At 42.2% G+C, this 24,927-nt stretch overlaps 1 protein-coding gene across 2 annotated transcripts in view; it reads left to right on the top strand.

The window, feature by feature from the left end:
* The first annotated feature begins 22,955 nt into the window (after nt 1-22,955).
* PTPN3 (protein tyrosine phosphatase non-receptor type 3) overlaps nt 22,956-24,927 on the top strand; it is a 119,667-nt gene continuing 117,695 nt past the window's right edge. For both annotated transcript variants that reach the window (XM_058038487.1, XM_058038479.1), the window contains exon 1: nt 22,956-22,989. The gene's annotated coding sequence lies outside the window, so the exon portion shown is untranslated. The remainder of the gene's footprint in view (nt 22,990-24,927) is intronic.

Raw genomic sequence — 24,927 nt, 5'->3', positions numbered from 1 at the left:
TTGTAAATGTGGTGGCCTTGCAGAGGGCAGAGGACTTACTACTTAGACATCTTGAGGTTGCACTATAATGGGTGCTGTCCTACCAGGTGCTATGACTACATCTTGTGTATTATACAGGTTTAGCCACATTTTTGTGAGCTATTATTAATGCTGAGTTGCAGCATACGCCTTTGGAAGCAGTACAGTCAACGCATACCTGCTTACAGGGAAAAACAAAAAAGCCTCAAATTTCCTCTTGGCTGGCTCCTTCCTACTCCACCCAACTCAGTTCATGCCATTCAAAAACAGAAGTTGGCATCAAGTAATTTTCTATTGTTGGAAAAACAGTCATAAGAAAACCCACATCCCTTGTTGTAAAGGCATTGGAAGGTTGTGGAACAGGTAAATTTGAGGACTGCTTCTTTTTAGATTGTTTGCAAATGTGTCATCTTCATTTCTTGCCCTCACCTACTATTATTTTAGCAGTGGTAGCAGGAATGGGCACCTTAGCCACTTTCTAATCAAATTAACCATGCCTCCTCCCACTCACATGGAAGTCTGGTTGGATTTGCCAGCTCGGATTTATGCCCTATGGACATGAGTTCAGAGGCACTTCACCCATTCTCGCAGCTTTAGTTGGCTTGTTGCTGAGGTCTAATTCTGTGGTAGTTGTTGGTGATACTTTTGCACGGCTGCACAAAGATGGATTAACTACTGCACCAAAAAACACTGAGATATTTAACTCAACTGAGATGATCAGACTTGGTATTAAATGCAGAAATCAGAATCAGAGAACAGGATAACTGAGATTGGCAGGTTAGCAAGGAGAATATCTGAAGAATTTGGATTTGGCTCATTTTATTTTCAGGTGAAGCCACATGGGTTTTGAAATATCTATAGAATAGGCAGGTGTCAAACCACAGTTCTTTTCTGCTTTGAAACTTGGATGGTTCAGGCACTCTGCTGGGATTTATCAGTACAGCTCTAGTTATCTCAGTGGTGATTTTATACTTCACAATAACTAAGGGGCTTTTGCCTGAGGTATGTTTCATCTCACAGTCTTAATTGTGCAGATAGAAAAGATTATTTTTCAGGAAGTTTTTATAACCCAAAGTCCAATTTTGGATTTACTCTGTTATAAACAGAAGTAAAAATAATCAGATATTCTATTTAAGATGCTTGTGTTTTAATAGCTTTTTAGCTATTTCTGTACTAAAGTTGCGCTGATTTCCAGCTTCTTTAATTAATTGATGCCATGAGTGTAGCATCTGCAAAAGATTAATTTTCTAATACTCCCTTTGGAAATGGTTCTTCTGAAATGACCAGGTATTTAAAGCCACTTTCCTGTCTGAGATGGATTCACTTTGGGGAAAATCCCTGCATAATTAAAAAATACTTTTGGATTTTTTATTTATTCACAATTTTCTAATATGCTTGAAACTCATCAGGATGCAAGACTTCATTTATTAGAATATCCTTGAGCAGGAGCAATTGCAGTAAGATTCACTTCATTAAAGACAAATGTCATCCTTACAGTAATTGACCTACTGTTCACAGTGAAGGACTTCATTAACCAATTTTGATTTGAGGCAGAAACCTAAAAAAAAAAAAAAAAAAAAAAGAACAAAACAAAATAAGACCTCAAACCTCAAAGTGAAGGTTACTAACTTTCTTTTGTCCTTTCTTTCCCAGTGGCTTTGCCTTTGCCACTAGGTTTTCTCTCCACATATCATAAGATGAAGCCACTGAAATTATCACTGGCTTCAATAAACAATTAAGTTTTCATGCACTATGTTAGCTGTACATCCAGTCTAAGCTGTGGCTTTACCTTTGGGACCATTGGTAATGCTGTGGTTGTCACTGAATCAGTGTTGGACTCATTTTGTAAATAATTACATCTATTTTAAAAAGAAAGAGTAGCTGTTCTTTTAAGGCTACGCTACTATTTCATATCAGTTCATTCCGTGGAACAAGGCATATAGAAAAGGTAAAAGCTGAAGGTGCGTTCTGCCCCCTCCCTTCCCTTTTTTCCTGGAGCAATGCTTGAGAGGTTTCAGAGCTATTATGCCTTGGAGTGCACTTGATGCAGCCTTTCCCACTTGTTTCCTCCAGCACCAGGCAGGGCCCAGGCAGGTGCAGAGCAGGAAGAGGAAGCTACAGGCTTCCTTGCTAGCTGGTCCTGCAAAGGTTCATGCCTTTAGAAATGCCCTTTTTCTTCCAGGACAGGAACTGGTACAGGGTAAATGCCAGTTTCCTGCTGCTTGTGCACTCAGTTTGTATGTTCCAGTTGTCTTAGAGATGAAAAAGCCACAGGGTTACACTATCTCTGTACAGCACCTAAATCATCCTTCTCCTCCAAAGAGACTCCTCAAATTCACATAGATTACTGCTTAGCAACATGTGTAAGTCTTCAGGAGACCCACCCAAACCTGAAGATGTGTCCCTAATACAGAGGACTGGGCAAGTCCAGACCAAGCCATAGCTTCCAATCACCATCAGGAGTACCACAAACCTGTGTGTGAAGTACCAGCCCAGCACTCAGGGATGATCAACCTTTCCTAGTGTGAGTATTTCCAGTGGACAGGTTACAGATTAACCAGGCAGAGAGGCATCTCTCCTGTGACCAGCCTTTCCCAGGGTGATATTTCACAAAATCTCAGAATGGGTCAGGTTGGGAGGGACCACAGTGGGTCATCTGCTCCAATCTCCACGCTCAAGCACATTGCACAGAATTCCATACATATGGTTTGTGAATATCTCCAGTGAGGGAGGCTCTACAAGCTCTCTGGGCAACCCCTTCCAGTGCTCAGTCACCTGCACAGTAAAGAAGTTCTTCTTCATATTCAGGTGGAACTTCCTGAGTGACATTTTCTGGCCATTATCTTATTGCTCAGCACTGCTGACAAAAGCCTGGATCCATCTGCTTCAGATACTTATAGACACTAATTGCCTCCAGTTTTTGTTTTTCTTAAGGTCATGCAGGAATCCAGCTGAGCAACTGAGCCCTGTGAACATTTCTTTAGCAATACAAATATCAGCAGATTACTGAAAGTTGTGCATGGAAAATGCAATTATAAATTAAATCCTACTCTGATTAATTCTGAAGGTCCATCTTCCACAGCAGTAGTTTTGGGATTTGTTATCACAAGGTGCTGGACATTTTGTTTATTGCTGTGATTCAAAGATATTTAGCACTGTAACAAACTAGGAAAAGTTAAAGCCCTTGAAATGAAGTTGCACCTACTCTCATCAGGCCATACATTGGGGTGAGGAAATAAAAGCTCCTGTCTTGATCCTAAAACATAGTCAGAGAGCATTACAGCGTTATGAGTTTGAGGAACCCAGTGAATGATGTTCATGTGGATTTTCCTTTCAGCTAAGCACAAAAGCACTGAGGTTCAGGAAAGCTCTAAGAGAAAAGAAGAGGTAAAGGACAATGTTGTGATGGCATCTTCCTTCAAAGCATGCAGTCCCTAAAAGGCCATGACATTTACACCCCTGTTCCTTTCTGAACTTAATAGCCTCTGTTATTGGAGCTCCCTGTGACTCTCAAGATTTATTTATCCCGAAAAACAGAACTACAGTAACTATTCAATAGTTACAGTAGTTCTGTTTTGGATGCTGTGACTATTGGTATTTCAGCTTTTTGAACTGTTGCAGGCAGATGATGAGATATACATGGGTGTGTTGTTCTACATGTGTGCAGGGCAGCTCACTGCCCAGTCACCAGTCCCAAGGCCAGTGGGAAGGCAGGGATCATCATGGAGGCACAGCCATCACAGCAGCATTTGACACTGGATTTCAGCACGGCTGTGGCCAACAAAGGTCCCACTCAGTGGCTGGTTGATGTTGATAACTGGGAGCAGAGGAAGGCTGCCGGCTTTTATCTCTGGAGATCACAGCTGTTCAGAGGCTGGCACTCACTTCCCAGTGCTAGGTTATCTGCAGCATGACTCTCCACATGACTCTGTGGATGAAAAAGTCACAGCTCTGGGCAGCCAGGGCTGGCTGTATCCACGCAGGTCACTCAGTGGCAGCAATAAGCACAGTGTGGCCAGGCCAACCAGCGCACCCCAGCACCTCACTGGGTCTGCAAGCACAGTGGGGGCAGGCAGAGCTGAAGTCACCCCTACCTTGGGCAGTGCTTGCTACAGCCAGGGAAAGCAAAGGGTAAACTCAGACCCAGGTGATTTTTCTTGCTGTTGGAAACAAGTACAATGCAAATTTTAACGTAAAACAACAGTGGTAACTGTATGATCTGGTCAAAACTGAAGTTAGAGTTTGCTTTCCCTCTCCTCTGGTATCAGAATGGAATAATACACTTTCTGCCTGTGATAATGTTTCCTATGTTATTTCTTCCATATAATAATGTACTAACATTCATTAATTTTCCTAAAGAATGGAATGTTTGCTTCCTTCCTGCATTTGGCATTAGTTAATGAAGTGCTAGCAAATGTTAACTGAATTCTCAAAGATCTGTTCTTTCATTTTTCTAATTAAGGTTTAATGCAGCCAAATGCATGGGGGGGAAATCTTATTCCTATATTGGAAACAAATGGAAGAAATAGCATCAAATAATTTTGTTAGCTGTTAGCTGATAAAAATAGGAATAATTACTGTGTACTTCAGAGTAAACTGGAAGAGCATAAAATTGATCTTGAGCCTAACATTTAGAAGTCAGTGGGGTAGCAACCTTCAAACTGCTCATTAAAGCATGTTTAAAACCCATATTAAACTTATGCAACACACCTCAGTTGATAATTTGTGCATGTATTTACCCTGTTCCCATTCATTATCTTAGGGAAATGTGAAAACAAAACTAGAAAATATGAAAATATCAGTAAGTGTTATAAGTATTTGATCAAGCCTGTTGATATGCTTTGCTGATCCAGCTATTTTTCATTAAATGTCACCAAAAAATATTAATTTTACTTGGCTGTGATGATTTTATTGCTCAGCGGTAAAGGAGAACTACCTCTTTACCCAGTTTCAGGGAGCTACGAAGGCTATGAAAGAAAATGTGGAGCGTAGTCTCCCTCATTTTGCTGTGGTCCCTTTGCACTTTTAGCAATGTCAGGAAGTATTTTCCTCTTATCTTCAGTGAAGAAATGGATTGGACCCCAAGCCCCCAGTCCAGCAAGTCCTTATGCACACTGACAGCCTCATCAGGGAGTCAAATGATTATCACAGAAGGTATGCCAAGGAGTCCAAGGACTCAGTTGGCAGCTGGGGAAATCTAGGAATCTAGCTCTTGGCTAGAAAAATGACAGCCATAAACACTGGCTATGGACATGTAGGACAGGTCCTGACTTCACCAGAAATAAGTCATAAGCAGTTACAACTTGCAGGTCTTGAAGTCTCTGCTCTCAGCTTATACAGGAACAGATGGCTTTTTGTTTGTTTTTTAAATATGCCTCATTTGGATCTAGGATCTGAACCCCCTCAGGGCTGCAGGGGAGGTAAATCCTCAGACCTACCAGCCAAGGAGATGGAATGATGGCTGGTCCTGCAATCTCAGTGCACGTGGCACTGTGCACATGGCACTGTCCAAACACAGATGATCTATATGTGACTAGGAGCTGCCTTTTTCCCCAGACTCTGCCTGTGTACAAAGAGTAGTGAGGTAGAGACAGGATTATTGTGTGTTTAACTTCCTGTTATGACCACATGTTTCCAAAAATGTTGCTATCATTGTGGGATTCCTGAGAGTGGAGAGGGTCACTCTTACACGAGATGACCCAGAACTCGTATCTGAGCTACAGTACTGAATAATTTAGACAAGATTATCACAGTAGCTAGAAAACTAAACTTAAGACTTTACAGCTTTCTGGAGAATTCTACCTAATTCCATCCGCACAAAGGTGCTGCCTGTGACAGAAACTAATAGTAGCATTGCTCATGTCCAAAGGGAGGTGAAATCCTCTTTGTGATAAGCTTGTGTGTGCAGTCATGGGTGTATCTGTAATTATAGGCAATGAGAAACAGCGTGGCTTGCTCAATAACACACCTCCTCCCATCGTGACAGACACAGACAGGAACATGCCGCATGATGGAGTGGTCACACTCTTATTCCTCCTCTTTCTTTCAGGGCTTTTGGCTCTCGTCTCTGATGTTAACTCATCTCCTCTGCTCAGTCTCAGTTTTGAGCTCTGCTGGCTGCCAAACAGCCAAGGACCTCCAGCAGCAAACATGTCTCTCAAGTCCTTATCTCAATTTACTTCCTCACTGCAGAGAATCTAATTTGATCTACATCGTAAGGCTCAAACACTTATAAAAGTGTATCATCATAACAAAGATAAGTAGCAAAACAGAGCAGAGTTTTTTGGGAGCATCCTTGGACAATGGCAAACTGCTTTCTGAAAAGAAAAAGGCAAAACTTTTGAAAATGGTATTGAAAAGGAACTGTGCAGTGTGAGGGCTGCAATATACATCAGAAAGGATTTGAGAGAGGAAAAATGGAGTTATGGAATGAGATCCTTAGATAGGAAATTTGTATTTTGTTTTTAACAGGAGCATCAGCAACAACAACCCCTCAGCTCAGTTTACCAGGGCTAACACAGCTGGGAATTCCACTGTTTTCTTTACAGCTAATGTCACATAGTTTAAAACAAAACCAAAAAACCACCCAAATCAAAACCCCTTCATTTCCAGGAGTCGTAAATTGTTATTACCATGCTGCAACCTAGTGTAAACAGGTTCCTGGCCCATGACTAAGGCTGGTCGGCTGCCCTGCAATGCAAACAGCAGCGTGGATCTCTTCCAAAGGCGTTGCTGGACGCAGAAAAGGCTCTGCTTGCTTAGAGTTCCAGACTTCCAGTTCACAGTTTCTTGCTTGATTGAAAGCTTCATGTTTGGGGTATTTCCACAGAGAACTTGAGTGCTGGAAATGTGGAGCTTTATAAAAACCTGCTTTGCTCAGGAAAGAGGAAGCTGCGGGATTACCGGGGACACCCAGGTCCGGGTTTACGCGCCGGGCACACCTCCAGCAAGCGCAGGAATGCATCTTCCCGGAGGTGCAGGGCTGTGCAGCGCCAGCCGAGGTGCCCGGAGCAGCACGGGCAGGATCGGCACTCCCGCATCCGCGGCATTTTCCCTCTCTCCCCTCCCGCAGCCGCGGCATTTTCCCTCTCTCCCCTCCCGCAGCCATGGCATTTTCCCTCTCTCCCCTCCTGCAGCCATGGCATTTTCCCTCTCTCCCCTCCCGCAGCCATGGCATTTTCCCTCTCTCCCCTCCCGCAGCCGCGGCATTTTCCCTCTCTCCCCTCCCGCAGCCATGGCATTTTCCCTCTCTCCCCTCCCGCAGCCGCGGCATTTTCCCTCTCTCCCCTCCTCAGCCATGGCATTTTCCCTCTCTCCCCTCCTGCAGCCATGGCATTTTCCCTCTCTCCCCTCCCGCAGCCATGGCATTTTCCCTCTCTCCCCTCCCGCAGCCATGGCATTTTCCCTCTCTCCCCTCCCGCAGCCGCGGCATTTTCCCTCTCTCCCCTCCTCAGCCATGGCATTTTCCCTCTCTCCCCTCCTGCAGCCATGGCATTTTCCCTCTCTCCCCTCCCGCAGCCATGGCATTTTCCCTCTCTCCCCTCCCGCAGCCATGGCATTTTCCCTCTTTTCCCTCCTGCAGCCGCGGCATTTTCCCTCTCTCCCCGGCGGGGAAGCGGGGACGGGCGGCGGGCGGCAGAGGGCGGCACAGGACCTGTGCAGAGGCGCATCAGCATCTTCCTCGGCAGAGCGGGGAAAACAGTCCTACGGTTATCCTGGTGAACTAGTTCTTGTCAGCCTAAAAGCTATTTTTATGTTTATGTCATTCTTTCTTCCCTTTTTAGAGGGAAAAAAAGGAAACAAAACCTGCAGCAGTATTTCCAGAACCTAATGAACTCTCAGAAGTGCTAGGACTCTGAGAGTGTTTTGCTGTCTTTTCTTTTGGGGGTTTTTGTTTTGTGAGGTTTTTTTCCCCGGCTCTTTCTGAGAATGATCATTTTGTTTGTGACTTTGTTTTAGTAACTTGAGGCCGCTTTCACAGGCTTTGCTTTTGTGGTCTGACTGATCTCAGCTCTCTGATTTGCAAAGACTTTTATTGCTGTGGATGCCAGAGTACTTGCTGCTGCAGACAGTCATTCTTTGGAAGGCAGTTTAAGTGTGAAGGGTTTTTGTGAATTACACTTCCTGCAGGTTTGTCACCTGAGTTGCTCCTGACTCATCCATGAGTTACCCACCTGCAAAGCAGCACTCCTGCCCCACAACAGCATATTCATGCACAAAATTACTCACAGGTATCTTTCTACTGAGGTTCACACCCTCTCTTCAGTTCAAGTGTTGACTTTATTCAAGAGATATTTCCTTTTGCATCCAAAGAGAGATTGTGATGTTCTTTACTTGTAGTGCTAGAAAGTGAGCACGGCTGAGCAGGAGTTTTATGCTGTTCTTTTCAATCATCGGGCACTGTTAATGACCTATTAAATTCCCTCAATATAGCCAGAAATGAAGCAATGTATTTTCTGTTTAGAAAGATGCAACACACATTGCTGGTGTACACTGAATAGGTTCTTTGACTAAGCATATCATGGTCAGTTCAACTAATGAAATTTTACTTATCTCTACAAAATCTGCTTTCTTGGGTTTTGCACTTCAGAATCCAATAGAAACCTGCAAATTTTGTGGCTACCTTGGACAGTGTATCCATTTGACTGGATGTCACTGGAAGTAATCCCTGAGCTCTGCTGTGTCCGCTGTGCCTGTAGTATCCAGAACATTATTTTTTTAACATGGACACTTGCTATAAGTACTAGTTGTCAATTTAAATAAAATTCCATGATTCCATTATAAGAAAGTTATTTTTGGCCTCCAAGATAGCAGTTTGTATTGACTTATCAGTCTGGCCTGCCAGCCAAGTATAGCTTTATTCCTTACCCTTGAGTTAAGGTACTGAGAAGGCAAGAACCCAACAGAAAGACAGGGAAAATATGGATTGATACAAACCTAGAAAGACAAGCTTGGCAGAAATCCACAGTATTTTTGGCTGTTAAAGACTAGTGGTTTTCCCAGCTCAAACACTTTCAAAACCACTCAAGACACCATGGGATTTATTTCATTTTAGATTTTATTTCTTAAAGCTTCATGAGTTCATGGTGCTATCATAGGAAATGCTATACTACAATTTCACACACTTCCTATTTTTTTTTCTAACTGACACATATTTATGGTAATTTCCATCAGTTTTCCAGGGTACTGAAAACATAGGTGGCAATTTTCTGAAGAAGAGAATTTTCTGGAAGGTTATCACCACAAACAAGCAAACAAACAAACAACCACCCATTTTTCTTTGGCCATTTAACTGAATGTAAATTGAATTAGGAGACCACACCTAGATTGTCACCAAATGAATAAATGCAGCAAGAAAAGAAATTGGTGCTTGTGAGTTGTGCCTCAATACAATTCTGCCATTATGTAGAAACTATATCTTGAATTTTAAATGTTCCCAGCTTCTATTAAGATGACAGAGTTTCATTTATATTTGAAATATAAAATAAAATCCCAGCCTCTCTAGGGCAAAGGAGAAGAGCTGGTGGGAAGAAATCTTTATGTTTGAGAGCAGGGGACTAGCCCTCTAAAGCATCGTTCCTTAGATTACATTAGATTTGCAATATGGATCTCTTTTAGTAGGCCCTAGAAATTAGGACAAATGAGTTTCATGTAGTTTTACTTCAATTTCTAAAAATTACTGAGAGGTCTTCAAACTGGGGCAGAGTCAGATAAAATATCTCCCTCTCTCCTCTGAGATGGCTAATAATAGTGGTTAAAAGGATTTGTTTCTGAGCCTTACTCCCAGTCACCAGAAAAAGCATTCTTTAAATATAATCTATTTGCTCATTCTCGGCTAAATGTATGACTGTAATAAAAGTGTTTTCCTCCCTTCCATATGCTCAAAACCCCCATGTTGCACTTTCAGAAATGGAAAGTTTTTTTTGGTTGATCATACCATCTTATATTAATTATAAGGTCATTTCCTTTCAGGAAAAAACCCCTAGAATTACATCTGGAACCCCACTCATCTATGGGCCAAATTGTCTTTTTCCTTTTGAGCTATTTATTTTTCAAGCCATTTCTTCATGTTGCATTTTTGAAAATGATAAAATAAACTAAACATACAATGTGTGGCAGATATGGTCCTTTGCCTGCATTTTAAAGTGGAGTAAATCACAAATCTGTCTTCTGTGTAAAGGAAGATTTTTTGCATTTCCAGAAAACAGCACTGTTGACTGTTTAAAAAAAGTAGTTTATGCCATTATGAAACAGAAAGGCCTGGTTTGTCAGGCAGTCAGTTTCATAGAAATTTTTGCTATGACTCAGCCTTACCAAGTCGTTTGAGTTCATGCTCAATTTATTTTGTTGCATTAATCATTTTCAAGTTGTCCTCAGAAGTGACTGACAGGCAATGCTTTCCAGTGCTTAGATCCTGGTGTCACTTTCTAAGTCTAAACTCTCATATTGTCCCTGAAATACAGTCTGGAGGAGTGACTTCAAGATACTGAAAAAACATATCCCACAGAAAGCTTGCACAGTTGGGCTGACAGTGATTTTTATTTCCTGCATTTCATTTCTCTCCTATGATGTGTAGAGTTCCAGAGCAGTTTTGTCTGATACGAAAAAAAAAAAAACCAAAAAAACTATACCAAATGTTCTTTTCACTGGAAATATAAAGGCAATAAAATTATGGTTCCATAATGAATTTTTTAAACCAGCTCTTAAACTTTCAACTGTGTAGAAATGTGTTTTAACTTCATGCATATGAACAGTCCTCTTCAGTTTTCATGGGACTCTTTATGGGCACAGAATAAAGCACCTGGACATGTGCAGTTTCGAGTCCCTAAGTACATAATGTGATTTTTAATACCCATTTCAACACAAAGATACTAGTTTTTTCACCAGGGGGGCTTCTTATTCCCACCCCCTGTTAGAATAGAAATAAATAAGATTTAAAAACGGACTGAAACAGTTATTGATTTTTAATATATACCAAGGCCTTCCTGACTGAAAATTTTAATGAAAATTAAACTTCATGTTTTATACCCTTGGCAAAATATTATTTTCAGCAGGAAATATTATATTGAAACAAGATCTCTTTGTTATGCAAAGTACACAAGAAATATTTCAAAAGTATCTACCTTCATATGAAAACAGTATGAGTTTTGCCCCAGTGTTATATAGATCACCACTGTCAATTTCTTCAAATAATTCTTTAACAAAAGCACCAAGCTCCTTATAATAAGTCCATCAAAAAATTAGAGCTATAATGTTTTACTTAAGACTCTTTTTCTAGGTCTTCACTATAAAAAAGTAAATAACTCATTCTGAATATTTGCATGCTTTTGATGTGAAAATCTGTGCTAGTTCCATTAATATTTAGGCACTTGGTACTGCAGGTATCAACCAAATTTTTGCATGAAGTTTAGAGTTGCAAAGTTAATGGCAATAGCATTCTACAGCAGGTACCCCACAAAATATTCTATGTACTAAATACTCCTGTTACAGCATGGACTACAAATCTTATTTAATTCCACACTAAGTCGTGAACATTATGAAAGTGGGTTATTTGAAACTGCATGCCCTTAAAAATACTGGATTTTCATGAACATATGTCTAAACAAATAACACACACATCTTCTGTGGTGGCAATTATCCCAGCTTGTGGAAGAGACACTGAGATATTTAACTGCAAGGGATACCAGGACAGACCCGTGAAACCCCTAAAAGGCATGCACAGGTTGCAGACAAAAGGATGCATTGCCCTCTCTGTCACAAATCTCCAAAGACTCCCAGACAAATGTGACTTGCAGGAAATGCCAATGTTGTTGTTGGGACTCATCACATAAAAAAGCACAGGGAGATCACAAGCTCTTCAGCATTTGCTTCAGGCCTGCTGTATCTCTTCCATTTCTTTGAGCTGCACTTCCTGAATTTCACAATAGGTGGGAGAAAAGATTTTTATAACCTAAAGTCTATAACCTTAATGCTGGTTGTCAGCACAGTTGCCAAGGTTGAATTTATTGAACATGCTAACTCAAAGAAACTCTTGCAGATAACAGTTGCCTTGGTATTGACAGGAAGAAATCAGCCAGACATGCACCCTCTCACATATAATATTGTTATGTTTCCGTACTACTTTTATCTACTTTTTTATCTTTTACCTTCTACCTTTACAAATATGTTCTCAAGGTGAGGTTATATACACACCAGGCAATCTGCGTAGCAACACAGGGCAAGTTAAATTCAGGTACAGTTAAAATATTCCCCCTTAATTACTTCTTTGGTGTCATTATAATCAATGTAAACTGTTCCATTAACAAGCTACCAGAGAGCTTATAAACAGCTTGTGCTAAAGCAGGGATTGAAGGGCAGCTTAAACTCTGAGCTCTATTGCTGTGGCAGGATGAGCTTGGGCAATGCTGCACAGCAGTCACCCACGCCAAGGGGCAAACCCTGTGCTCTCACGCTGTGCTCGCTCCTGAGAGCCAGCCAATTCATTCAGGCTGGAGACAGGAGAAAGGCTGGCTGGATCGGGCTCCTAATAGCTTTTAAATACCAGAAGCTTTTTGAGGTTTCTTATCAGTAAATGATGCCAAAATTTCCAGGGAAAGAAAGCTGCTGTTTGTTTTATTTATTCTGAGAAATAAATAATTGTTTAAGTTTGTCTCTACAGACGTTTGCAGCAGAGCAGCAGTGAAGTTCATTCTCCTTATCTCTTTAGAAATATGCATATGTGATGCAGGAGAGAAGAAATGGGAAAAAAATAGGGTAACTTTTTATCATTATTTTGAAGTTTCCTTTCACGTTTTCAAAAATGCAAAGAAAATCTCTTGAAGTTGTGTGACATATTTTTGCATATAAGCACTCAGAATTTTTGTATAGCAATATATCACCCCTTAAACCCACAAACCTTTTAGCAGTCTATCTGAATTACTTTTTTACTTCATGCAAATCATGACTGAAATTAGAAATGACCTTCAGAGACAGTATTGCAAATGATAGGAAGAACATTTGTAATGTTGTCTCTGGGTTTATATTTTCAAAGGATCTTGTAAAATTCTTCACTTCCTTGCCTGTGCTGTTTTGGTGGCCAGCAAAGCAGAAGTCATTATGTTTGTTTTACCTCTCTAATGACCATGCTTTGCCAAACATGTGTCTGTAAGATACATCACAGTTCTTTAAAAACAAATTGTGTCATATAATTAAAAAAAATAGTTTAAAAGCATTGTGTCAAAGGCTATTTCTGTTCCCAGCTGTTAAAATCCTAGCACGACTTTGCTATTTTCTTTGCCTTTAGAAAGCTGCTGATCTTATATTAGTAAGTGAGCCTAACTTTATAATTGGAACAAATGATGAAATACAGTGAAATCAATAGTAACAGTGTTAAAATAAATATTGTGCAGAAAAATAAATGTTACTATTTATGAATCAGGAAAGGTCACAGACTATAGAAAATAATGAGCGCATTTATCTGAACTACTGTATCAGAGTCAAACTGAAAGCTCTCTGATCTGAGTCACCCCTTTGCAAATGCTTCTCTCTCATATTGCTTATAATGGAAACAGCTTGTGTAGCCTTTGCCTTTGCTGTCACTGAGGCATAGCTGTACGACCCCATCATAGAGCCCCCACTCCCCTTTAATTCAAGTGGAGCCTTGTTTGATGATAAAACCATTGCAGCAGGGAACTATATTTAAAACTCAGTGACTCATTCATCTTATGCCCTTTTTTGGAGTCATTAGTGGGTCATATAACTGTATATATTTCATTCAAATTTCTATTTATATTCCCTACCTATAATTGTAGCTATTTTGCTCCAAATAGTTCTCTGACCAGAACAGCAGCCTCTATCTAACCCACTGTAAGCAGCTACTGCCACCTCCCCTTCTCCTCACCCCCCACCCCCTCTTCATTTTGTGGTCTGTTCCTTGACAATTTTTTAAACAGAGTCTAATCTGAAATTTCCAGATAGCAGCATACCAGGTTGCAGCAGTGTTCAGTGTGTGGTACTTGGAGCTACTGACTCATAAAGAAAGGTTTGGAGGAGAAGCATCAGGAATCATTTGCATAAAGGCTAAATATCCTACTCTTATCAGCTTAATTTGTTTCTTTTCGTATTTATAATAGTCTTTTAGCAACTAGAAAATGTCAAAATCTTTTTTGCTTTGCTATTTCCATCCAGTAAAGAAGTTACCATCCTTTTTCTTTTCCTTTTTGAATAGGCATGAAAACTTAAGGTTTGTTTCAATAACAAACACATCAGTTTATATGGAATCTTATCGTGCCAAAACATCTTTATGGACAAGCATCAGCAATGAGATCAGCTCTGCTTTGAAAACAGTTTTTGTTAGCTATCAGGCTTTACAGAGATATAGTGCTGCCAGAGGAAATGTGGGTGATTATGTCATATTGTAATTCAAGAATTATAAAAATTTCACATGGAGTGGAAGGCAGGAAAGGAAGAACATGTGACAGTGCTATATATTTGTTTATTTATAGGGGTGGTAGTCAACCAAGAGTACACAAACTCATCACATCAGCAAACTAGCTCCACACAGGATCCATATGCATCTGTGCATCAAAAACTGCAGATCCCAGCGGAACTAGATGCCTAGTGGCATCCAAAATTCTTGATTTGTTCCTACCTTTCCTAATAAAACGGCAGAACACCTATATGTGACCCTTTAAAAATCAGTATGTCCTCCTCCACCATCCTGAAAATTTCAGAGCCATTAGATGCCACTCTTACCACATGTCTAATCCAGAAATGCTGGCATTCATTTTTTGCTAGGAAAGTAGGATATAATGATTAGACTTCTTTCTCTAACTAAAGCAATTCTAAAGGTTGCTTAGGCACCTGGTCACTCTGGGGAAAATATGCCTCACTCTGCTTGGAATAATTAGAAATGAGAGCACTTGACTGCAGTGCCTGGGACCTGGATAATAAATTTTGTTCCTATTTACTCTGGATGGGAATGAGTCAATCTAAGTATCTAAAGTAGCAACTCAGAGCCTGTTTTCCTATTTTTGCCTTGCAAGGACATCAGCTTCACTGCAAATTCCATCATAAGGTGATTCGGGGAGAACAAAACTAAACACCATTGTCTAGATATCTTTGTGCTGCCTCTAAGACTAACTTTTGAGAAATCATGTTGAACTTAAGAAATGGTTTTGTAACAAAGAGGGAGAAAATCAGGAGGTTATGTTTCTTCTCAAAAGTGGCAAACATTTTAACACAGTTCAGTAACCTCCAAAAAGATAGCTTTGTGACAAGGAATATGTAATAGTCCAATAATAAATGGGATGTTGTAATTGAGGAGTTTGCCAGGAGGTCAGAATTATAAATCTGAATTATTTTAACACCTTTCAGTCAATTTCTTTAAATTCTTCTCTATGTGTGTAATCCATAGAATGATGACAGTCTTTTCAGAGCATCAAATAATTTCTCATGAGAATTGTTCATAAGTATGAACAGCACGAAAAGTCAGGGACAGCATGGGTATCTAGAAAGTCTAAAGTGGGATTTAGACTAAATCTAAAACTCCTGCATCTCAACCCTTTATGTTTACCAGACAACAAACTACAGACCTTGGGGCTGCACCTGGAGTTGGCAATGTGCAGTCGATGTCCCTCGAGCTCCACTCCTGCCCACGCTCACACTTGCAGTAACAGGGCTGTGAAACCACAGCTTGGAGAGTACCTGGTCCTGATTAGAATCCAGAAATAAGGGACATAAATCTTACTTGCATGTAAGAACACACTGATGGAAACAGATCCCAAGTGAACAGAAGTGCCTCTCTGGAGCACCTGAGGCAGAGATGTGAGATTGGACAGGTACCTGTGTAGGGAGCACTTCCAACCCCTGACACTGGCACCTCTCTGCTGAAAACAGTGACCAAGCACTCCTGATTCAATGTGCTGACACAGTTCTCCAACACAACCTGAACTGGAAAACTTTCTTTATGTACTCTGTTGAAGCAGCCCAAGAGCTGAAAGTAGAATTTTACTCTGGGCATCTGTTCAATGTTCAATGCTACAACATTCAGCTTTTAAGTTCTTGGATACTCTGCCTTTTTGTGCCTGTCACAACAAATAGCACCAGATATATCTGAAACATTTTTGGGGGGCTCATAGGAGGATAACCTCTCTAGCTGTTTTATATCCTAAATACCTGGAGCAAAAGACCTCATAGTTACTGAAAGTTACTGGAAGTTTGTAGTTAAATTTAGAACTTCTTCTCATCCCTCCAAAAAAGGAACTCATTAGTATTTTCGCTGTATAGGTTTTTAAAACATCAGCCTGCAAAATCAATTAGTCTAGCCAAGCTTTTGACTTCCCCAGACTCCAGACCTAATTCTTTATGTCTTCTCCCCTTAGGTACATTATAACCCCATGTGCTACTGGACTGAATTGTGCTGAATACAAAAATGCTGACGCATTTGCACATTTCATTAGGAACCTCTTAATAGAAGTATAGTTAAGGGGGTTTTTGTGTTTGGCTTTTTTGGCTTTTTTTGGTTGGTTTTTTTGTTGTTGTTGTTGTTCTTGTTGTTTTGTTTTGTTTTGTTTTGTTGTTGGTTTGGCTTTTTGTTTTTTGGGTTTTTTTTGTTTTGTTTTGGGGTTTTTTGGGTTTTTTTTTTTTTTGTTTTGCGTTGATTGTAACCTTTAGAAAAAAAGCTGGTCTATTACTCATCTCCTGAAACATATTTTCCTTGTCATGGGGTGGGGAGTGGGTGGAAAGAGAGACCTGTTTTTTTGGTGGCAGGTTTTTTTTCCCCATTTTTGAGTGTTAATGAACACTATTGTAGGGTAACACAGGGAAAGGGAAGGCTTTTTGTTCCATTCATATAGGACACCGGGTAAGGCAGAAGCACTGCTGTCACTAATTGGCCTGTGTGCCATCTGTTGGAAGGTGCTTTTGATTTTCACAGTGGTCACAGCAGCGTCACAAGCAATGCAGGCAGAAACAGTTACCCAGTGAAACCCCCTGGGTAGAAATGGTTCACAAAGAACTTGCAAGAGCAGAGTTCTGCCTTTTTAAAAGAGAAGTCTGATCGCAATAGGTGTGTATGTAACAACAAATTAGGAGACTGGTCCAGCCTCTCTTAATTCGAGTGATTTTATAGGATATCAGGCAGTGGTGAGACACAGGATGGCAGCTAAATCTGGCCTACCCTGCAATGTAAATCAGAAGAGCAAAATAAGCTTTAGGTTTTTTTTCCTTTAGGGGACATCTCAAGTCTCATCATTAAGGTTTGTTGGTTGTCTGCTAAATTCAGAACGGTACTTCTCAAGGAACCAGGACAGTGACATGTTAGGTTTAAAGACTTTTATTCCACCTTGTTTATACACATGTGAATTGGGAAAAGAAAAAAAGAGAAGGCACTTGCTCAATATGAGACTAAAATAACATGTTGCAGCATATGATATTCTGAGTTGACTTAAATATCACACTTTTCAAGAGTGTATATAGTGCTATTTTACTTATTTTGGCCTGCAGCACAGTGTCTGTACTAAATCTTGTGTGCTCGCCCCTCACTTTAAAGCTGACACAACCAGTACAAAATTAAAATGGACAGCCTGATCAACAACATTCCCCACCTACATCATGCAAATCAATCAACCAGAATGACAAGAAAAGTGCCCAACACTCCCTAAAGGCTCAATTCCATATCTTTTAAGCTTCAATTAAAGCAGCTTTCTTCAATGCTCCATCTCAAATTCAAATGATGCAGAACTTAAAATGGACTCCTGTTTTACTACAGGGAGTGGTAATTTTGAAAGGAACGAAGTATGTTTTACAGAAAATTAGCATAGTACCATGTTGCTTCTCTTGTGCAGCTATATTAAATAAATATGCTGGGTTCCTTTAAATAGGATTAATTTAAATATGCTTTTCATGGTTAATTGCTAAATGTAAAACATTTGCAAATTTTAGACAAAACAAAAATTATTTGACACTTCTTTCCTATGAATCATACTTTTTGATTAAAAAAGATATGTCCTGGAGTGGGGAAATACTGTTATAGGTGAATGAAAAGATTTTATAGGAGTTCCAGCAATATGTCTCCAACTTTCATAATTTATAGTCATTATATATTACTGATAAGAGGAAATTTTGAGTGGCCATAAGGAGCAGTAAAGGAAGACTATGCCAAAATGATAATTTGAGTTGAACACTTGTCAGTAACAGAAAGGCCAATATTCATGTAAATACATATTCAGTATACTACTGATCAGATAATCAAAGTAGATATAAAAATGATTACTCAGTTTTTTTTATGCACCTACATGCAAATTTCCCAGCTATGTGTTTAAATGTATTGAAGTTTAAAAGCCTGAATTGATTGTACTTTCACTATTTCCCTTAGAAATACTTTTTTTTAGCCTGGTACAACTTTCACTGATTAGGTTTAAGTGCAACATTGTAGGCATACCTCCAGCTTCAATTTTTTCCGGCACCCTTCCACTCTGTTTAACTAATATTTCATGATACACATTTCATGAATCAGCACATGACTTGCTTCATACATGCTTGTAAGTAAATGCAAGCACTTTCAAAAATGTCAGCCAAAGTGTGGGAGGAGGATAATATCCATGAAGGCTGTGCAAGCACATAAATTACTTTGGCCAGACAATTTACTGTCTAACTGCTGGGAACATTCTCTGGCTGTGTGTATTCACACTCCCAGTCTGTATTCATTTAAAGTGGTGTTTTGTGGTAATGAGAACATACTCTAAGCCACTTAGGATTTTATTTTTTTAGAGTTCACAATTGGTTTATGTTTTTAAATGCCTTGTGAACTTGAGATAAGGACAGTGGTTAGAACTGTAGTGTCTCTGGAAGTGGAGAGAAGTTTATTCGGTGCTTGCATATGCAGATCTACCTATAAGGCAGAGTAACCACAGCTCAGATTGCCAAATATTTTTCTTATAGAGATTCTGCTTTTGTTGCAACTGTGTCAGAATGTAATTATTTAGGATGAAGTTTCACATCATGAGTTTCTACCTCTGGCTGAACTGATCATAATTTTGCCTTCTCAAGAAGAATTAAGATAAGGAATTGCTAATATAAAACAATCACACAAACTCCCTAATTGTAACCAATTTTTGAGAAGCTTTAGCATGTTCATGATTCTGACAGCAAGGAGTCTTTTGTTGACAAGAAGTAACTCCTCCTAAATTTGGCTGATTAATTTCTGAAAATCTGTGTGTGCAGATATTTTATGGAATCATAGAAGAGTTTGGGTTGGAAAGGACCTTAAAGATCTGGTTCCGACCACCCTGCCATGGGCAGGGACACCTTCCACTAGACCAGGTGGCTCAGAGATCCACTCACCCTGCCCTTTAACATGTCTTGGGATAGAACACTGACAGCTTTTTACAGCTGCACACTTTTCCTCAAATCACTACTGGCTAACCTAACTGCAGAATTTATCTATATTAAAAGTAACACTACTCACAGGTTTTTTCCTCATCTGGTTTTAACCTGATCCCTGGCTAGGGAGCTGCTCAAACTGCCCTCAGAGATGTTTGTTACTGTGACAACACTTCTGGGTGATGCTGAGGAAGTTAGTTACTCCAGCTGGACTTCTTTCCTCTGATCAGTAATTGAGTTTTGAGGGGTTTTTTTGTGGTTTTTGTTTTTTTTTTTTTTTTTTTTTCTGAGTAAAATGACCAGAGGTTCAGGTTGTGATTTCTTTTTATTTAAAGAAGTGCTCAGAGATATGGATAAACACATTCAGAAATTTAATTGAAAAACTGTGTCTTAGATGTCTTCAGCTGGGTACTCAAGAGTATGAAAACAGACATCCAGTCTGTAGGGATTAACATGTCCAGTGAATGGAAGATGATCCTGCAAAAAGAGAGTTTGTTTGTGTAATTATAGAAAATAACAATGCCTCAGCCACAAAAGGTGAAAATAACAGACACAACTTTTATCCTGTTGTTTTTATGGGGTTTGTTTGTCTGGGTTTTTTTCTGAGAGGAGTAGTGGTTTTTCTTTATAACTTGAGGTTGTTATTCTCATGGAATTAGTATCTTGTCCACATTTTTGATTGTGTGACGGGAAAACAAATTACACTAAATTAATTAATATTTATCTAATTTAGCAAGTAGGTGATGAGTAGAGGATTCAGAAGTGTTTGCTATAAGCTGATACCACATTTTGAGGGACAAATCATCTCTTGGTGAGAGACACTACTTCTATGGTATCCTGTGTGTGGCAATCCTAGGTATTAAATTACTTTTTCTCTTCCATGGTCTTAATAATATAGGATTCTCTACCTTTCCATAAAGTCAAGGAATTTGGGAAAGTGCTTTCCAAGAACAGAATTTTTGAGCTGAAAGTAATTGTGTGCAATAGAATCTGTAGTCTGTTCCAATTAAATCTACAACTCCCAATCAAAAGTGGGGGTTACTCTTCTTCACTGGCATGACTGGTAGCACCTGATGAAATTAGTAGTTTTTACTCAGGGGAAGACTGGGATTACATATTTCCTTCAAGGCTCAGCAGTAGAATTTCTGATGCTTGTAATGAAAGAGTTTTCTGCTGCACAGATTTGGACCTGAGTCCAGGAACTGCAGCACTAAATCAAAAGCCTGATGGACTCGTATTTCATCTCTAAAGTCATCAGGTCCTGACTGTGATTAATTGGAATGGATAGACTCTCATGCCTCTGAATTGATGCTCCTACAGAACTACATGGGACTATGTGAAGGGCAAGATGCAGTAACCTTCAATATGGGGAGCAGCAGCATGGCCCTTGGTGGTGTGTTCACTTTGTGTATTTGTTATGTAGCACCGGTTTCCTGCACTCTCTCTAAAAGAAAAGATGATGACTATTGCTTGCAAAGTACTTTGGAAGATGCTGAGTATCAGTTCAAAGAATATTTAACTTCCTTCCATGGAACACAAAGCATTATATGGGTCTAATCCTCATTTATTGAGTAGGAGAGGTTCTGGTGGAAACACAGTGACCTAATGGGCTGATTTGGGAAGGCAATGCCAATGTTTTTTAACACTCTTATTTTTCCAGAGTTAAATAAACTCACACTCTGGAGTAATGTTATAGAATTAACAAGTGAACTAATTCTCATTCTGAATCTCAGAAACAGTTAAATAGAATGAAGTCTCAATATTGCATTAAGGTTTAAATGCATGGATCATTAAGTTTGTGTACCTTTAATAAATGACAGGAGATTAGATTATTAGATGGTTTCCTCAAACATTTGGGAAAGAACACTTTTCAGGGTAGATATTAGTGAACACGAGCATTCAGAGAAGGCTGTAGGAAATCTGCAAAATCCTATGAATCAGCTGTGCTGAGTAGCAGTGAGCTTGTACCTGGTGGGAAAATCTGTGACACAGTTATGCTCCTCCCAGTACTCAAATTCAGATAGGCAGTACTGTGTAGACATGCTCAAACTGGCTCCTGTTCTGCCTTCACCCGAGCTGCTGCCTTCATGTCACTTTCCCCAAACTAGCCAAGAACGTGGCATCCCAAGAAATGGTTCTCTAGAAGAGCAGTACAGATAAGAAGATGGCAAGAGCTAAGTTGCATTTTGGAATACCCCATCTCTGCAGCAGACATATCTGTACTGCATACTGCGGCATAGAGGTCCCTGAACTAAGCTTGGAAAGGCAATATGGAATTTGAAACAATACAGCCATGTCAAAGAATTGTCTGATAAACTTTTCTTGGGCTTGTCTCCGGGGGCTTTTTCTGGACGCGGGTGTCTTGCATGGAGCTTCTGGTTCATCGGCTCACTCTCTCCCTGCTCCCACCCCTGCATTTGAGTTAACAGAGAGGGCTGAAGGCAGGGACCAAAACAGATCAGGAGAGCACCATAACAGTTTCACACAGTTTTGGAGGGTTTTTCTGAATACTTTAAGCAGACTGTTTCATTGATCTTATGTACATTCGCATTAGCAGAAGGGCACAAGGACCAAGCACCAGGAAATTCCTTTAAAACTGGAGAAAGCATGCCACGGGATTGCTCGGCCATTGAGGTCCTCAGCTTCAGTTAATTAGCGCTGCAGGAAGGCTCAGCTAATTAGCACGGGTGTAGAGTTGCCCTGACCCAGTTGCTCCGCTCGTAGGACCTGAGCTGATCCCTCGGCACGGCGCTGCAGAGCGCGGTGCCCGGCGGGGAGCAGGGCCGCGGGGGAAGCGGGAGGCACCGCACGCACCCCGAGCCTTGGCCAGCCTCGCCGGCGGCCAGACCTGCCCTCCTCCCGTGCGGGGAGGCCATGGGGCGGGCGGTGCCACCAACTGCGGGCTCTGGGGACACTTCCCTCTGGGGACACTTCGCACCTCCTGTGACGGCCCCGTTGTTCCCCAGGCCATGGCACGAGGCACAGCCGGTTCCGCGTCCCCTGGCAGGGTCCGACAGCCGGCCGTGTGGTACGAGCTCGTGTCAGCCTCTGGAGCCGGCCACCAGAGCTCCTCGTGCCGCACTGCCAGCGGGCACAGCCCGGGAGGAGCTGTGGGCACGGCGGGACCCGGGAGGGACCGCGGCCGTGCGGGAGCAGGTGGCGGCGGGGCAGTCCCCGCCAGCCCTGCCGTGGGGCGGGAAGGGAGGCGAGAGAACAGCCCCGGCCCAGCCGTCCGCGGTGACACCGCTCCGGTTCCCCCTGAGGGAAGGGCGGAAAGCCCCGAAGCGCTCCGAGCGGAGCCGAGGCAGAGAGCAGCGGCGGGACGGGCGGGGGCCGGGGCCGGGCGTGGGCTGGGCCGCTCCCTCCGCTAGGGGGCGGGCGCGGGCGGCGGGCGCTCCTCAGCGCCCCGCCCCGCCCGGCCGCGCCCCGCCCGGCCAGCCCAGGCGCAGGAGCCGGAGCCGGCGGCGGGATCGGGATCGGCTCCGTGGTGCCGCGCTCCGCACCTGCTCTCCTCGGTCCGCACGGTGGCGGCGGCCGCGACGGCCGTGACGGCCTTCTGCGCCCCCTGGGGCAGCGGGGCGGCGGCGGCGGCGCGGGGCGGCGCGGCAGGTACCGGGCAGGGCGGCGGGAACGGCGCGGGGCGCGGGGAAAGTTGGCGCCGCCGGGGCGCCTCCGGGAGGCGGGGGCGGCGGTGCCGCCGGGGCCGCCCCCGCACCTCCCTCCTCCTCCTCCTCCCGCACCTCGGCGGCGCGGCGGAGTGCCCGGGCGGGCGGCTGCCTTGGCTGTCCGCCGGCCCCGCGGGGGCGAGCGCTGCTCCCGGCGGCTGGCGCGGGGGAGAGCGAGCGGGAAGGTGCGCGGCTGTGCCGGGCTGGGTGTCAGCCCGTCGCCCGCCGAGCCGAGTCGGGCCGTGCCCTCGGGGGGCGGCGCTGCTCCGCTCCGCGCTGTCCCTCCGTTTTCTGTTCCGCTCCGCGCCTTGTGTGCTTCGCGCCGGGCACGGGGGAGGGCGCGGGGAAGGTCCCGTCCCGTCCCCGGGCTCCCCTGCGCTCGCCTTTGATGCCTGTTAATATAGGGCGAGTTTGGCTCCTTCTCTATTCCCGGCTTTTTCCCCCCAAATCGTTGGCAGAGCACCGGACTTGAGAGTATTGTCGAGCCCCGAGTGCCTCGGGCGTGTTCAGAAGACAGGGGAGCGCTGCGGGCGCAGAGCGGCCCTGGCCCTGCCCCATGGGTCTGCCGGGGCATCAGAGCCCCAAAGCCCGGAGATGCAGCACCACAGACTAGTTAGCAGCAGCTCCCCCGCCACGAGGGCTGCCGGGGCTCCACAGCGGATACTTTTCAGCGTTTTGGGTGCTGACTTGCCCTGTAGAGATGCAAAAATATCCAGTATATCTGTAATATATTTAAGATATATATAATATGTTCATATATGTCAAGTGTGACAACTATTTGCCTGACTCGTGTTATGGAACAGATGCAACAGTGGTAAAATAGGATGCCTCTTTTAATATAAAATTCTCATTCATCTTGCAGCACTTCTTGTTTCCTCTCTTGAATGAACTTATCTGAACTAATTAATCAGTCTCTCCTTCTGTTGCTCCTTGCTTTCCTCTCTTTCAAAGATGCAATTGGGATTTTTTCTCTGCTGCGATGGTCGCTTCCCTTGTGGCACTTTTCAGCCTGTCACAAATTGCTTCTGCCATAATAACTATGTAACAAAGCAGAACAAGTTAGTTCTTAAATGCTATTAAATATTGGTATTGCTACTCTGTTATGCACAAACTGTCTTTATAGTAGAAATGCATATATTACTGAAGTATTAATTTTGCACAGTGTTGCATTGAAGGATTATTTATGTGAATGTAGATGTGTAGGATTCTTACTTAGCTTTGGAGGGTAGTTGCATTTTCACTTTTTTTTAAACGAAATTTTTCTGAAACTAGTTGTACAAGAAGCAAGTTGTCCCTATTACCTGAGTGGGTTTGATCATAAGGGAAAGAGTCAGCAATGAGAGCTGTGGGGAAGAAGAGTCTCCTCGGTTACCATCTCTAGAAAGGCTTGCTCACCAGTGCAATACAAATGCTAAATTTTTATGATGGTGAAGTTCTCTGGCACTGTCCTGTGGCAAAAGTGTCTTGATAGGTTGGGGACAAATACCTAATACATTTTTGTTTTCTAGTTCATAAGAAAAAAATGTAATACTCCACATAGTTCTTAAGTACACTTAACATAACAGCTCATTTGAAGGACCAACTTGTGATGATAAGATTAATTTTGTTTCATTAAACACTCTCATATTGCTAGCAGTGGATTCCTGGAAGAACTCTTAACACTTGTCATCTCTCTCTCTGACTTAATAAGCATTTCTAATGTTCCCATATCAACTTTTTGCATCTTCTAAGACCGGGACAGTTCATTATTTTAGGACATAAATTTGAGTAATATCACAGTGACATGTTGTACTTTACAGTACTTAACTCTTTACCTTCATGCTTCCAAAATACTTTCAGTACAAAGTAAGATGCTGATAAAGCTATAGTTAAGTGATATGCT

This window comes from Melospiza georgiana, chromosome 1 (assembly GCF_028018845.1).
Source record: "Melospiza georgiana isolate bMelGeo1 chromosome 1, bMelGeo1.pri, whole genome shotgun sequence".
Classification (NCBI taxonomy): domain Eukaryota; kingdom Metazoa; phylum Chordata; class Aves; order Passeriformes; family Passerellidae; genus Melospiza; species Melospiza georgiana.
This window is presented reverse-complemented; position numbering and strand designations above follow the sequence as displayed.